Below are 16,623 nucleotides of genomic sequence, written 5' to 3' on the forward strand. Positions count from 1 at the left end.
GTCCGGAATCACTTGGCGATGTTTCTTCTTGTGTTACGCATGCTATTTATTTATTAATTTTATTTTACTTTTCTTTCCAAATTAATGCCGTTTCGTGACTGCAAATCACTCCACAAATATAACTGTTTCCATCAATTCACGTACCGCTTTTCAGGACAAACAAATCTACACAATATATTCCAAAAACTAACAAAGTCGCATTACTTTCATAAAAAAATTAGCACTCGGACTGATCGCACTGTCATCCGTCTCGGGAACTAGTTTCTTGGGTTTTCAACACTACGTTATTCAAGGCGCTGTACTTATGAGTAATCCTTTTCATATTTTTCAATGTATACTCTTTATTTCTTTGTATAGTATTAATCTCTCAGACAAGGGTCTGTTGTAAGAACGACCCTTGAGACCGAAACATGCCCGTTCTAATAAAGACGATTTGGTTACTGTTATTATTAATAATATTATTACTAATTATTATTATTAACTCGTTGTTTCATATACACCAATTCCTTTCAGTATCTCTGTAAGTTGCATCCAATTCACTCTATCAAATGCTTTCTACAGGTCCACAAATATTATAAATACTTCATTTCCTTTTTCTGGGTATCTTTCACCAATTTTCCGCAGTAATTCAGTTACATCCCTTCTGCCTTTTTCCTTCCTGAAAACAAACTGTTCTTCTTCCAACTCTCCGTCAGACCAATAAATCGAAACTTCTTGTTTTCTTCTCCTTTGGACCGAATGCTTGAATGTTAAATAAACTTTCAATATTTCCGTTTTGCTCTTTTGCTTTCTCAACAATATCACTCCATTTTCTTGGAATTACACTATCAACATTGCAGTGTGATTATTACACTCAAAAGATTTTTGCGGCTAAATCGAAAATTTTCCTTTTAGTTGCCACCAAAAATTTTCCCAATGCTGTTATAGAGCTGTAAAAACTTGGAAGGTTCAAATACAGAGTAGTACGTGATGCTTTCAAATGCAAACAAGATGGCCCGATCTCCTTTTTGTCCCCTTCCGGAGGAATTTCCAAAGTTTGTTACCGATTCCATGAATATTAATGCAGTGAAAACTTTGCAGACTTCGTCCTCAGCGTCGGGTCGGTAACTCACAAAGTGTGCCACTTACACGTCACCAATGAGTACAACAATGTGGACCTCTCCTCTTTTTCATTCTTTGGAACTTTCTGATGGAGTCCCTTTGGGTGAAATTTACTTGGGGTTTGCCATGATAAGAAAGGTCTGCCGAGTGCAAGGGGAAGTCCCTGTGCCAATTTAATGCAAGGCTGCCTTCAGGAGGATGCATGTCGTTAAATCAAATAAGCTTTTAATGATTCTGCAGAGCGTAGCGAGTTGCTAGAGCCACGGCATAAGATTAGGGAGTTTTAAGACGCATTAAACCATTTGCTGAGGTTAGGTTATCTTGTATTCTAAATTGAAGGTCTTGGGAGTAAAACATGGTAAGTGTCATTTTGGTCACTTTTCGAGTTACAATGTAAAATGTGCCATCCTTCAATTTTCGAGTGAAATTGCCATGTCATACAATTGCATTTTACTCAGTGAAGCCTTCTGAAATTGGTTAACACAACATGAAAACAATTTATCTACAGTATAGCTTCTAATAACTTTTTCTTAATGTTCTCAGATATGTCCAAAATGTCACTTACCATGTTTTAGAACCGAGCTCTTCAATTATCTTGTCCTGGTACGGACATCTGAAGTAGAGGGGGTGGCAAGAGAGGGCTATTTCATTATTAAAGAAAAAGTAACAGTAAACAGTATGGGGGAAAGGCTGCTGGAGTTGTTCATTCAGCTATATTTGTATGCTATATTTATTCCTCGCCGTATCTTTTTTCGATTTTCAGTCTCTTAGTTATATATTTCAGTTACAAAAGACTGTTCAAAATATAATTTCTATTATTTATTACTTTTCTTGATAACGTCTTGCTCACTGAAGCCTCGTTTCGACGCTACGAGCCCTTGAACATTTTCTATCCTGTGACTATGTAACTACGCAGAACAGAATCACTGTTGCCAATGTCAACTAGTTCTGCTGTAACCTTGACACAATTTCCATATTATTAAAAACATATAAAAAAAATGTGTCATCGTCTAACTGCTTGACTTCTACGTTTATGATTTCAAATTCCTGCAGCCATTTTTCCAAAATAGCGACGCCCTAGCAAAAGTTTTATGGGAAATATTCAACTTTGAATGACACACGCAAAACTACACTCTGAATTCCATACCATTCAACGAGTACAGTGCACACATTAGTAAAACAAAGAATTCTAAAAGCCTCTCCGTTATATTTACTCAATAGTTAATTACCTTGCAGAATAGGCCATCTTCTTAATTGATAATTCTAATTGGCAAAAAATCGATAATTCTACAAACAAAGGGCAATTGAAATGGTTTTTAAGTTAATTGTAGAAATACTTCTGTTCTTAACAATGAGCAATAATGAACTTATATCCGCTTTTTTTAATGATATTGAGAGCAGAATTGGATTTTTCAATAGAGTGGCATGTAATTGAAATTTGTATGCTATGTGCACGTACAGATCCTTTCAAGAGATGCAGTAGAGATCCGCTTTTTTCTCATTGATATTAACTTTTCTACATAAATAACGAACTTCATTGTCGCATAAAACGTGTTTGGAACTGAATTAATTATACATTCCTTGATGTCTACCAACAATTGATTCTCCTCATTGTATCGCACACAATATCAGTTAATTATTGTCCATTTCTGTTGAAAGCGGTGTCAAACACATGACTATTCCTGTATGTGATGAATTATACTAAATGATATGGCAGGGTAGACTCGGGTAATTAAGTGACCGGACTGAAGTCATTGGTATCAGGTGTTCCCAGAAGAGAGTTTCATGTTTATCATGCCAGTAATTCCTTAGGTATCCCTGCGTCACAGAGTCAGAATTGAAATTCCAATCTCACAAGCTGAAATAGAAGCAGTAACTTGTAGCAACAAGAACTAGTAGATCACACGTGGCTGTTGCATGGGCGTAACTTGCGACCCAATTTGGGGGGAGGGTTAATCAAACTTGTGAGTTAACTTTGGGTGGACAGAATCAAACTTGGAAATTAACTTGGGGAAGGGGGCAGAATCAAACTTAGGACTTTACTTCGGAAGCAGAATCGACAAGTTTTCCATCTAATAAATATAGCATACTAAATCACTTACATTTGTGCAATAATAAAAAATAATCTTCAATACTTTAAACCTTCAGATCCCAGGAAGTTAACAAAATTATCCTTCACTTTTAAATATAATAACCTGAAAATCGGGAAGGGAAAACTTCCCCTCTTGCCCCTGCCAAGTTACGCCTATGGCTGTCGCTTAAAACTTCGTTACGAACAACATGGAATACCTACAGGGAGGAATAGTACTTACATGTTACGATTTTGCACAAATAAAAATAGCTTTGCTATGAGAATTTAGTATTTAGTCATACAGAAAAAGCATTTTATTACATCGTAATTTTCAAATTTGCATGTTAATTAAATTAATCAAGTGCATTCAATATTGTTGAAAATAAGTGAAAAAAATAAAACAATATTTTTACATGAAGTCATCATCATCCCTTGCCGTTTCGTGCCTCTGGCTCGGTCGGCATAGAAGTCACGTCTCTCCATTTTCTTCTGGTCTTCCACAACTTCTGTATTCCCACGTATTCCAATCTTGTCCTCTTCTCCTAACACTCTCCATTATCTTCTCTTTCCAATGAAATTTTCGTCTCTCCCTTGGCTTTTTTCCCACACCTTGTGCATTGTAAGCACTTAATGGCAGTTCTGCACCCATACCCTCTTCATGTGTCCAAATCATCTCATCTGTACCTAATCTATTCTGTCCTGAAGCTTCACCACCCCCACTGGCTGTCGGGTCTTCTCATTCTGTATTCTATCACCTCTAGTCTTGCCCAGTATACTCCTTTAAAATTTCATCTCCACTGAATGCATCTTTCTTTTGTCTCTCTCTCTGTCATTGTCCATTCTCTGCTCCATACGGAATTATTTGCACATAGTTTGTGTTATATATTACCTTCTTGCATTTCATAGGTACATCCCTGTTCCATATTAATCTTCGAATGTTTTGATAGAGTTCACCACCGATTCACCCTTTGTCCTCTTCTGATTACTTCCTCATCTATTCTTCCACTTCTCTCAATTCTCTCAATGTATTCAATTCTTTCTCTCTCTCTCTCTCTCTCTCTCTCTCTCTCTCTCTCTCTCTCTCTCTCTCTCTCTCTTTTACATAAAGTATCCCAATAAAAAATAAGTTGGAAGGAAAATATGAAACTTTTCAATTTCAAATCATAACAAGCAAATAAAGACACACTTAATTTCCCTGATTTTCCAATGTTATTGAACGTTCTTACAAACTGACCTACAAGTGATCTCTTCAATACTAACTTGATTTCCCCGTTTCCATAAAGTTTTCCAGAATTTCAAGATCAGTGGTAACCCTAGGCACGATTTTCTTCGGTCAAACAACTCTTAATGTTCCCTATTCTGCAGTTGACCGTCGGCAGAATTGCTTACCGGGTTTCTGTCACCAAAAAAGTCACCGACACAGCGCACAAGATAGCATCCATTAATAGAAAAAGAAAACCTCCAAAACATGTTGCTCTGGAAACTCCAATTCGCCGCAAAACAACACGATCTAATGATGTCCCTGAAGGCGAACGGGAAAGGAATGCGGCAGGAAACCACACTGGCACTCCCTGCAGATGGGCGAGGCATCGTCTGGCAAATATAAGCCTGGAGGAATATTGGAAGTCGAAGTTCCAGGAAGAGAGAGAGGGGGAGATGCTGGATATATACATTCCTCTCCTTTGGGAATCCACGAGGAGGAGGACCAGCTCTGTTGGTATAGGAAGCACGGGCAACAATGATGCTGATCTCTCGGGATTTTCGATGGAATCAGAGTGCCAAATTGGAGAGGTAGACGATAAGAAATTTGAATAATTCTCTCAATGTTAGTGTCAATGGTTGTTTATTAGAAGCAATGGTTTTCTAACGATGGAAGCGGCTCCGGCGCCCACCCAGCGTCGAATAACATGGGTACCTGGGGGAAACCCTGGGTGGTAAAGGCGGTCAGGGGAGTGATGCTGATCACATCACCCCCACTCACGACTGGATCAAGAAAGTGTGGGGCGTTACCCCCACACCCCCTATATGCCTTCATGGCGTGGTGCTAAGCACAGGGGAACACTTTACCTTTACCTTTTTTATGGTTATTTAATATTATCCATTGTCTACCAATTTTATTTAGGGGTGTACGGGATCCCAAAAAGAACTGGGAAATAATTTCCGACCAGATGCCGAACAGTTGGAAAATTCCAAATGGTCTTGTTTAAAAGTGGTATATGTTTTCTGCATTGTAAGTGTTTGAATCTTATTGTACGAATAAATTGTTACAATTTTTTCCAGAAATGCAATAAACAATCACTTAAGGGAAAATGGCGGTTAGAATTCAAGGTATTCACTTTGTCGGGAAATTTTCAACATTTTCCGTCCCAAAATTTTCCTAGTTGATCGGGAAACTACGAATTTTCCCCGTCCCGAATTTTCCCCGTGCTTTTCCATTTCAAATTTTGGTTGGCTATTGGAACAAACTGTTTGTAAACTGCATTCTCGTCATGTGTTTTTCTTTGCACAATAAATTAATATAATTAAAGTTATACGTATCTATCTCAGTGCATGAAATATTACCTTCAAAGTAAATATAGGTAACTCACAGTTCATTTTATTTAGTCTAAAAATTATTCTCGCTTATAAAAACGTAACCCTAGGCACGAAAATTTGCCTGCGTTTCCAGGTAAACTTGGGATTAGTGGAAATGGGTGTTAAATATTCAGGAAATGTTATGAACGGACTATTGCTGTCTATAATATCGTATGAACGATGGGAAAGTCCACGCTCCAAAAATCTACCCCAGCAAAACAGAAACTGTTCTCGCCAAGCATATTCTCTGCTGGCGTCAGGTGGGTGCAAATTCAGCCCTCCAATTCATAAACCTGGAAGTTCCAGAGAATCCCAGATGCTTCTTCGGGCTTAACGTCCGTTGCACTTCCGTTTGTTAACTTGCTGAAGTCCAAGTACGTGTCCCATTGCCCTTTCTCCCCACCCCCCCTCTCTGTACGCTGTACGCACTCTAATTTCCTTCGGCCTCCCACTATAGGAAGGTAAAATCGATTCGTGGGTTACGTGATGAGATTTGATAAAGTTCTCAACCGTTTTGCAACTCCGTCGTCTCTGCTTGTAAGGGTACGTGTTCCCTATTCGATGGTACACGAGCAATTACTACGGACATTCTTTTCTCGGAAACGCGATAACACAGAAAAATGTTACTTTTTGCAAAAAAAAAGTGGGTATGTATGAGTAGTGACATGTTCTCAACATATTTTTCATGCATTCGAAATCGCGAAATAACGCAAATCTGGCCACATTTCGTCTGTTAAAAAAGAAATATACTGCGAGAATTTAACATTTCTTGTGTTTTAGGCTTTAAAAAAATGTACCAAATTGTACCATCTGGACCAAAATTGTCCAGAATTTTAACCACCAATGAGCTACAGTTGCATGAAAGCACGTGTAAATAGCTGTTTCGCCACATTTTCCATCTTCTACCGTAGCGTAATGTGCCTCTAGCTTCTGGTGGGAGATCGAGTGCACAAACGAGAGCCGTAACATAGGTACGTATTAGTCGCGAGAGAAGTAAGGAAGGGAAAATGCAAACATACATACTTTGTTGCATCTACTTCATACTGTATCTTTTATACTAAAAAAATATAAAATAGTGTCTACGAAGGGTGCCAAACCGGATTGGTTACAGCGTGCTACGACAAAAAGAGTCTTGGATTCGAATCCCGGCCGGGGCATTGGTATTTCTTGTGAAGTCCTTTCATCAGTTTGATCAAGTGATCACTCATCTTAATGTTCGCAATTAGCCAAAACTGGCAGAATAGGAAAGGAAACCAAGGAAATTAAATCAATGAATTAAAACGAAGAGTGAAAAAACTATGTAATTTCCATCCTACGCCTTGAGTGTAACGTCATTAAAGGAAATGAAACAAATAAATAGATAAAGTTTCCTATGCAAACTTGTTACTAGAAAAATAAAGTAAAAGGTAAAGTGCTCCCCTGTGCTATGCACCACGCCATGAAGGCGTATAGGGGATTTGGAGTTAGGGCCACACACTTTCGTGATCACGGTCTAAGGTGGGGGTGATGTGATCAGCACCACGCCCCTGGCCGCCTATATCCCCCTTTCCTCCAGGTACCCACTTTTTACGACGCTGGGTGAGCGCCGGAGCCGCTCCAACAGCTGAAAAAATCCTTGTTCTACCCCGACGGGGATCGAACCCGGGTCTCTCGCATGGTAGTCAGACGCCCAAACGACTGAGCTTACTAGAAAAATATATTCTTCTCTTTTTGTCGCAGTTAATTTTTTATGTTCCAAATTGCATGTTAAGGTCCCTAAAATCCCTTGCGGAAAAACCAAGATGAATGAAGTGAAATACAGGCGGAGAATTTTCTAAATTAATGATGCCAGCATACACCAATTAAGATATAAATTGACTGGTCCTCAATTTAAGTAGGCAATTAGGAAACCCTTTTAAATAGGCATTTTTTTGGAGATACTGGCAATGAGTGTATAGGGCATAGGGGATATTAGTATCTCCATTACACTGTACTTAACTTCAGTTTTTTTACAGTTGCTCATTTAAAAAAAAAGTAAGTCGGTTACATTTACTGCTACTTGAAAAATAGCTGTAAGTTGCCTTTACACTTACTTTCTGCAGGAAATGTTCTTGCCAAAAAATGCCCACAACCAATATTCATTAATTGTAAAATAAATATGTGAAGATATACATGTGCTTTATTTATGTCTCTCATACATAATCTAAGTCAATATTAATATGATTACAATAACAAAAAAGTTACAACAAGACATTGAAGTCTTCAAGTGCAATAAGAAATTACTAATTGCAATAGAACGTAGATGTTCTAAATTTAGCATGCAACGAAGCCTAGCTTCTTTGTCTTAAGCGATTCAACGCAAATCATTTCACCTTAGCATCCAGAGAACACATATAGTTGGATAACAGGGTTCCCAAATTTAGCTATTGCCATACGTTAGAAATTTTGAAGTTTACAGTGGACATGCCGCAAAGAAACTGTTGATAACTAACTGTAACTCTATTATAGTTGGCCTCCCCGATGGCGCAGTGGTAGGTAGCATCTTCGCCTTGTAATCAAGGGGTCCCGGTTTCGATACCGGGTGGAGGCACAAGTGGTTCGGATCACACTTTGAACTGTAGGTCCAGTCCCGATTAGCCTTACTGTGCATAAAGTGAACTTAAAACAGCAAATCAAATCATAATCAAATCTATTATAGTTTCAGCTACTTGCTTTTAAAGGTAGATACAAGGTCCGCCCGTAAAGAAACCGAACTGTCAAAAAAAAAGAACCAAACCAAATAAATGGGTACCGTATTCTGGCAACTCTGCATAGAGCTATATCTAAACTTCCCGTCAGTGTATGTTTCAACCTGTTACTGGCAGTCGGTATCGGGGCAAGCGTGCGTCAGATGCAGGTCGTCTGCAGGCGGCGTACAAAATACGCGCACAAAGATGGAACAACGTTACAGCATAAAGTTTTGTTACAAATTGTTACCGAAACGTTACAGATGATACGGGCAGTGTGTGGTGATATGACCCCGAAACGAAAAGACAGAGTGTGCAGTGGAAAGGACAGTTCTCGCCGGTAAAGTAAAAAGCACGGATGTCGAAATCGAAGACAAAGGTGCTGCTGATCGCATTCCCAAGGACTGATCCACCATGCATTTGTCCCTGAAAACTAAACAATTAATCAGTGCTATTACAAGGAAGTGCTTGGTCGGCTCAGAAACAGGATGAAGCGGGTTAGGAAGGACCTCTGTGATTCTGGGCAATGGTTTCTCTTACACGATAATGCTCGGCCTCATACCGCATTGTCTGTACAGCAATACCTTACTAACAATTCCGTGACAGTGATCAATCACCCTCTATATTCTCCGGACGTATAGCCTGCTGATTTTTTTTCCTTTTTCCCAAGCTTAAGATGGCTATGAAAGGGCGAAGATTGACGACGTCGCGGACATTAAATTAAATGTTACGCGTATTTTGCGAACACTTACTGTCAATGACTATCAACAGTGTTTTCAAGACCTGTACAAAAGCTGGTCAATGTGTTTTGCCTCCTCTGGTGATTATTTTGAGGGTGATAAAGTCATTTGAAGGTAATTACTTGTTTTCTTTCCTAAAAAAAATCGAGTTTTTTTATGGGCGAACTTTCCCTCCTAAAAAAAACTGTGTCTTGTAAAAACTATTAACTTACAAACATTGCTTGTTAGAAGGTTCGCTGTGGCGCTAAATTTCCACAAATTACGATTTTTAATTTACTCCACTTCTGCTTTCAATGGCACAATTGAAAGGCACACGCAATATCCAAGCTCAAAGAGCTTGATCTAATTCAGCTGATGAAACGCGACGTCTCAACATGCTCGCCCCTAACCGAGACATCATGGGTCGAGAGGAAACCGCCGTAATTCAATAACTCCAGCTATGGGTACGCTTAGAGGCGTCTCAGCGCTGGTCACTAATATTTCGCCAAATATCCAGAGAGGGAATTAGACCGGCGACCGCGTTATGAAATTCCCATGGCTCGGAGCTCTCAAGATATCCAGGAGCGTCTGGGGTTCGCAGAGGGAAGCCAAAACTCCATGTACGTCTCCTCTTTGGTTGAAGTATCATGTTTCTGCTGTTAACACATATATTAACGGATATTCATAACTGATACCTGTAGGTCTTTTGACTTACTTATTTGGTTAATTTTACTTCGCTTTTCTGTCACTTTTGGCTAATCGCGAAGATGAGGTTGAGTGGTGATAAAATTGATGAAGGAACACTCACAAACGCGCATGCCCAGGCCGGGACTCCTAGTGCAAGTGACACGCATGTAGTGGTAGTAGTGGTGTTAGTAGTAGTAGCAGCAGCAGCAGCAGCAGCAGCAGCAGTAGCAGCAGCAGTAGTAGTAGTAGTAGTAGAAGAAGAAGAAGATAAAGTAAAGTAAAAATTCCCCTGTGCATATAGCACAGTGCCATGAAGGCACATTTGGAGGATGTGGAGGTAGGGCCCCACATATTCTCGATCTCGACCATTTTGGAGGTGTGATCAACTCCACTCTCCGGGCGCCTTTAGCCAGCAGGATTGCCCGCAGGTACCCCTTGATTTTAGGCTGGGTGAGCCCCAGAGCCGCTTTATGTGGAGACAAGACAGGAAAAATTCCGACCTCAGATCATCCACTCCGCGAATCGAACCGGGGCTCTCCCGTGGCAGTCACACGCCCTACCTAATAGACCACCGCACCTCTTAATAATAATAATAATAATAATAATAATAATAAATTTTATAATCAATATGTTAATAACAATATAATAATATTATTAAAATGGGTAAAATAATTATTATTATTATTATTGCTTCAAACAGTTCAAAAACTTTGTATCAGGTTATTATGCACAAAGTTTAAAAATAAATGCTACGACCAACGTAACTCTGAATGGTTAACACAGTTGAATATGTTTACCTTAGAAGAAAGAAGAAAAATGAAAGGGATAAATTTTGTACAGATCTTAACTTTACAAATAGGCAGTGAACATTTTTTGAATAACATATCTTATAAAATTCCCAGACATTACCAGAGGTATATTTCAATTCATACATGCCTAAATAAGGTCAGAGGTTTAGTAACTGAATTTGTTGAAACCTACAATTTGAATTTATGATGATGTATAAGATTGTAGGATCCACTGTATTATTTTAGAATTATGTATTCAATTCTGTAATTTTGTATGACCAATTTTGGCATGTGATGTACCTAGTTGTCAAATCCTGCTCATCACTTAAATAAATAGTATATTAAATAAATATTATATATTATTGCATGAACAAATAAAAAGAAGCATGTATTCATAATCTGGCGTTTGTTTCATTAATATCAATAACACTTCTATTACATTTGTTTTAAAAGAGTTGTTCTACCAAAGAAATTAATGTCAAAAAAAATGTATTGGATAATTTATTGAATAACAAAAAGCTTGTTAGGTCTAGATGATGAAAAGTAAGCCCTTGATCATTATTTTCATGTATTAGCAGTGGTACACATAAATTTTCATAGGTTTAGAGGCCAGCATAGTCTGCATTTTACCTACCCACTGCCCGCTTGCCCGTGAGGACAGGTATACCTACTAGCCTGCCCACGACAACGAGTCGACTTGCGTCTTTACCCGGGTTCTTCGTCTTCCAGGCGCTCTGCGCTTACAAGGTAACTGGGCATTCAACAAGACCCGGGAGCCTGCAAAACCTGCTGGAAGGAAACAGCCCTCCGGCAGCGTGTCGCTCCAGGTGTTTCATCACCACGTGGACAGCTTCAGCCAGTGTTGCCTACTTACGTAGCTCGTAAATCCTACGAGGTCCTAGGAGGAGCTCTCTCCTCCAAGGAGAATTTATATACTTAGCGATTTCAGTTCAGCGTAAGCAGTTTTTATCTTATTGCCAGGAAATGCACGCAGTATTACAGCTTCATTTATTTAAATGAATGATCGAGCAAACAAAAATCTCCTCACTGAAAACTAATTGCTTTTCATTGCATGGTGCCTTAACCAGGCACGCAGTGGCGCAACCAGAGGAGGTAGGGTGCATTGCTCACAAGCTTGGACGGAAATTAAGTCTAGCGGAAGGGTCAGGGTGGGGGTCAAACATTAAAGTACAAGAAAAAACAGACTAGCAGAATTTAAGAGTAGCAGGGCTAAAGGGTACTCAAGATGGAATTAATTTTCATATTTTTCTTGCATTTTCCTTCCAGGCGGCCAAGGGCACCTGCAGAGGGGGAATGGAGGGGTAATTGCAACCCCTTGATTTCAAATTTTATGAAAGTAGAAATATATTATAAAATATTATCCAGTCTCATCAAGTTCAATGCCGTAGCAAAGGGGTAGCGGGAGTCGGCCCTGAGCGCCGAACGATCTAAGTGAGAAAAGTTTTAAAACAGAGAATGCTATGGCGGCCCGTGATATTATTTGCTATTAATGTTGGTTTGTTACGAGTTGGATGAATTGATTATGTAATACGTCGCTCCATGTGAAAAGAAAATATTGTAGATCGAAATTTTACATGCCATATGTCTGTACATTCGGAATGCATTTATCATGCACTTTCTTTCTTTCAAAAACAGTTTGTGTGCTTGTTTTCCATTATTAGCTAATGTGAAATTGACGTGTTGAAAAAAAATATTTCTAATCCTCTGTTTCAACACAAATGCGTGAGAACCGACTTCTACCCCCTTTTTGCGTGATTTATGAGGATAATAATGCCTTTCATGCTACTTTATTACTATTATTGTGATTGTTCTTGTTGGCACGTTTATCCAAGTACTTGGCCCTACCCCCCAAACGAGGGTAACGGCAATGGCCCTGGCTGGCTACGGCCCTGGTGTTCGCAGTAGAACAGTGTGTTGTTCGACTCGCGACCTCAGCGTCGAACGTGGCATGTTTCAGTCCTGTCCTATATCACTATATATACGTATATTGGTTGTTTACGACATATACTTATGGATCCTGTGCCACGGAAAACCTATTTCAATGTGTGTGTGTGGGGGGGGGTAGCAACATTCGTAAATCTCATTTCATTGGTGATGTAGCTTACGAAGCTTCGAGTTCCCTTTTTTAAGTAGTGAAAATCTATTGCAGTTGGCAACACTGCAGAACGGTGTGGGCCAGGTGCAGTTTCTACTCGAAGCAACTACGTCATGCAGAGGGAGGGGTCTGCAGTTGATGGAAAGAACGAACTGAGACCTACTAGTTATCGTAAGACTGCGGGTACCCGCCGGGTCTACAATGCCTGCCAGGAACGATCTGTGCAGGTGGGCATACAAGCTGTTCAAGCGAGGGTGTTGCGCAGGTTGCATGGCATTTCAGGAGCGATGTCTCGCGAACGGGTCTGCTCCAGGTCTTGTGCAGGCCTTTAGGTACTGTTAACGCAAAGCTATACAGGGTGGCCCAAAAAAGGTAACAGAAATGTAGAACCGTTGTATTATGTGTTCGGTTACCTTTTTTGGCCCACCCTATATATTCGCAGTCTAATCCTTATCTCTGCATAAGTTCTCCGCAAATAAATCAACTTCGTATTGTACTAGAGCAACAAGTATTTTGCTTATTTAATTTTGGACTTGGTTAGCCTTTCGGGGGGTCCACACCCCCTGGACTTGCACTGAATACGTCATTGGACAACTCGGAAAATTATATCTGGGTATACAAATTCTTCCGAACAAAGTTTCCAGAACACTTGTTCGTTTTTTCACGTGGGGTGCGTATCGGAAACCAGTTCGTCAACCTCCAAGCAAATCGCAGTTTCCACAACTTGGACGTAGAGACTCGTAACGAAGTTAGAGTTGCGTAAAGCCACAGGAGCAGATGCCTTCCGCATGGGTCATTCTTTCCCCTCTCGAACCGCACCAGTTGGGTGCTCGTCCGGGATTGGCCCCGGTGCTTGCAATTAACGTAGCTCTTCAGGTCGGCTACAATAAACGTGTAATGAAAATGTAGCTGACCCGTTGCCATCAACTCAATTTCTAGGCCAATCATTTACGTGGCTCAGCTGCTTCCCTTTGAAACACAGGGATTAAAGGGTTGCCCCAAATTCAGTTCAAGCCGCGTGAACTTTACTTCATGTAGTTGCTGCTTCTAAAATAAAAAAAATTAAAAAAAATAATTTAAAAAGCTTCAATCCCTTTGGGGAAAAGAAGCATAAGCAGTTAATATGGTACAGAGGCTGCTTAAAAATCCCTTTGCAATGAAACAAAATAGCGATGTTATTATTTACACAAGATTGTTACCCCAAGATTGTTCCACAACGGTAAAACGTATTGATGCTCCCTATGTAAATATTTCCTTCTTTCAAGATTTCTTGCACTTAAGTTTTCCTCTCTGGAAATTCTATGAAACAACTGACAAGGAACAAAACTGTCACAGTTATTTAAAAAAAAAAAAAAACTATTTCAATTTCAAATTCTAGACAAAATAAATTAGAGCTATGTTGACTGCACCATGGGTACTAATGAAACACTGGAAAATAGATATTTAAATGTTATAGATCCTCGAATAAACTGACCAATCACGTTAGTCTATGCTTAAGTTAACTTGTATATTGTAAGACTGTTGGTATACATTATTTTGCAGGTACATATAGGTCTATTGTCTTTGGATATGAAATAGTCAATACACATATGTAGAGAAATCGAAAAGTTGTGATGTCGGTGGCCCCAAGTTCGAATCCCAGCTTAGATATGGGTTTTCTTTGGTATAGTGGAACCACAAGCAGAAAACCTGCGCAGAAGCACATCCCGCCGGCGGGTGCGGGAAAGGGCAGGGGGAAGGAACATTCAGCCGGCTCACGTCAGCGTTGCCACTCCTATTGATTTCTCGGGATAATTCCTTAATAAACTATTGCCATGGAACCTCCAAGGGCCAGCTCAAAAATACGTTTCCTGCTCATCTTACTTGAACATGGAGGGAGAGGTGGAGTGCAACTCCACTCAGCCGTGAAAAGTGCTGTTTGAACTGTGAAATTATGTCAAACGCTACTCAATTGTGCTAGGACATTATTTTATTACTTTTACTATATTACTATTTTTAGATGGCTGTATTTTATCCCACCCCAAACTCTATTTCTATTTTAGTTATTTTACGTCGATTTTGTGCCTCTACGATGTGTGGGTGTGGGTGGGTGGGTGTCGGTGTGTGTGGGTGTGTGTGTTTATTTCTAGCAGATGGGTGAACCCTAGCATAAGCATTGTTATCTTCAATTATTGAGGAAGACATGCTGTATATTTCACCAATATATTTCACATACGTAATTTATTTTCTTATTATGGTGCAGGACGCGTGCCAACCTCTAACGATACCTGTACACCGAACACCAGCAGAAGGCAAATTAATTTGTTATTGTTAGCATTCGACTTGAAAGATTGTGGAAAATACCCGACAACGAAGAGCAGCACGTTAGCTTCATTTGTGAACACAATTTTCTACGATTTACTGTCCGAAAATAGAGGCATGGCAGACCCCTTGTGTCGGTGCTGAGAAAGGGCAAACTTGAGGGTGTTTTCCGTGCACCCTCTTAGATTTTACCACCGGGAGATGCGGAAGAGATAAAAGACATTGGTTAGGTCCCTCGGACGGTTTACTATCTTTTGTTCTGAAACACGTCCACTCCTCAAATGGAGATGTTCGGTTTCTTTTCGCAAAACAGGGTGCTGGGTTTAGCACCATTGTTACAAAAGTATCTGTGACGTTTACACCGTAAACAACGCGCGCCACTGCAGGAGGGGGCTTTTATTGTGACTCTTTGCTTGGCGACTCTAGGTTATTCACAACCTATCTCGTTCCCACTATTTACAGGAGTAATAATAAATCCAGATTGATTAAAAATTCAATTCATCTCAATATTTATTGGAGTCAACCTAACATTCTTTCCACAACATTTTCTAGGGTTAAGAGGAATACCACGACGATATTCAGATTATCCAGATGCATATATAATATGAAATATTGTTTCAAGATTAGGATCAATCTTATCATTTACAGCAGTAATTATTATAATTTTTATTACCTGAGAAGGTATAACAAGCGCCCGACCAACATTATTTAATCTACAACAAGCATCATCAATCGAGTGATATCAAATGTCACCTCCTTCTGAACATACATACTCAGAACTTCCAATACTCCTTACTAACAACTAATATTTAAGGTGGCAGAGAAGTGCATTGAATTTAAGCTTCAAATATAAGGGATATCCCTTACTTAAAAGTGGCAACCTGAAATCAAATAGGACTACAAGATAGATCCTCCCCATTAATAGAACAAATAATATTTTTCCATGACCACACAATATTAATTTTAATTATAATTACAGTATTAGTAGGATATTTAATAGCATCATTATTTAATAACAAATTAACAAATCGAATACTTTTAGAAGGACAAACATTAGAAACAATATGAACAATTATGCCAGCAATTACCCTAATTTTTATTGCCCTACCCTCTTTACGTTTATTATATTTATTAGATGAAATTAATCAACCTTCATTAACACTTAAAACTATTGGGCATCAATGATATTGAAGTTATGAATATTCAGATTTTATAAAGGCAGAATTTGATTCATATATATCCCCAACAAATGAAATATCTTTAGACTCATTTCGATTATTAGACGTAGATAACCGAACAGTACTACCAATTAATATAGATATCCGAGTGTTAACTACGTCTGCAGACGTACTACATTCATGGGCCATACCATCTATAGGAATTAAGATAGATGCCACTCCAGGGCGGCTTAACCAAGCAGGGGTAAATATTAGTCGAATTGGTCTCTTTTTTGGACAGTGTTCAGAAATTTGTGGGTCTAATCATAGATTTATACCAATTATTGTTGAAACTACAACTCACAAATCTTTTATTAGTTGATTAATAAAAATTATACAAGAAT

General features: G+C 39.2%; 1 pseudogene; it reads left to right on the plus strand.

The window, feature by feature from the left end:
- The window catches only part of LOC146001382 (cytochrome c oxidase subunit 2 pseudogene), a 65,618-nt pseudogene extending 48,995 nt beyond the window's left edge, over nt 1-16,623 (plus strand).

This window comes from Lepisma saccharinum, chromosome 17 (genome assembly GCF_977018435.1).
Source record: "Lepisma saccharinum chromosome 17, izLepSacc3.1, whole genome shotgun sequence".
Taxonomy (NCBI): Eukaryota; Metazoa; Arthropoda; class Insecta; order Zygentoma; family Lepismatidae; genus Lepisma; species Lepisma saccharinum.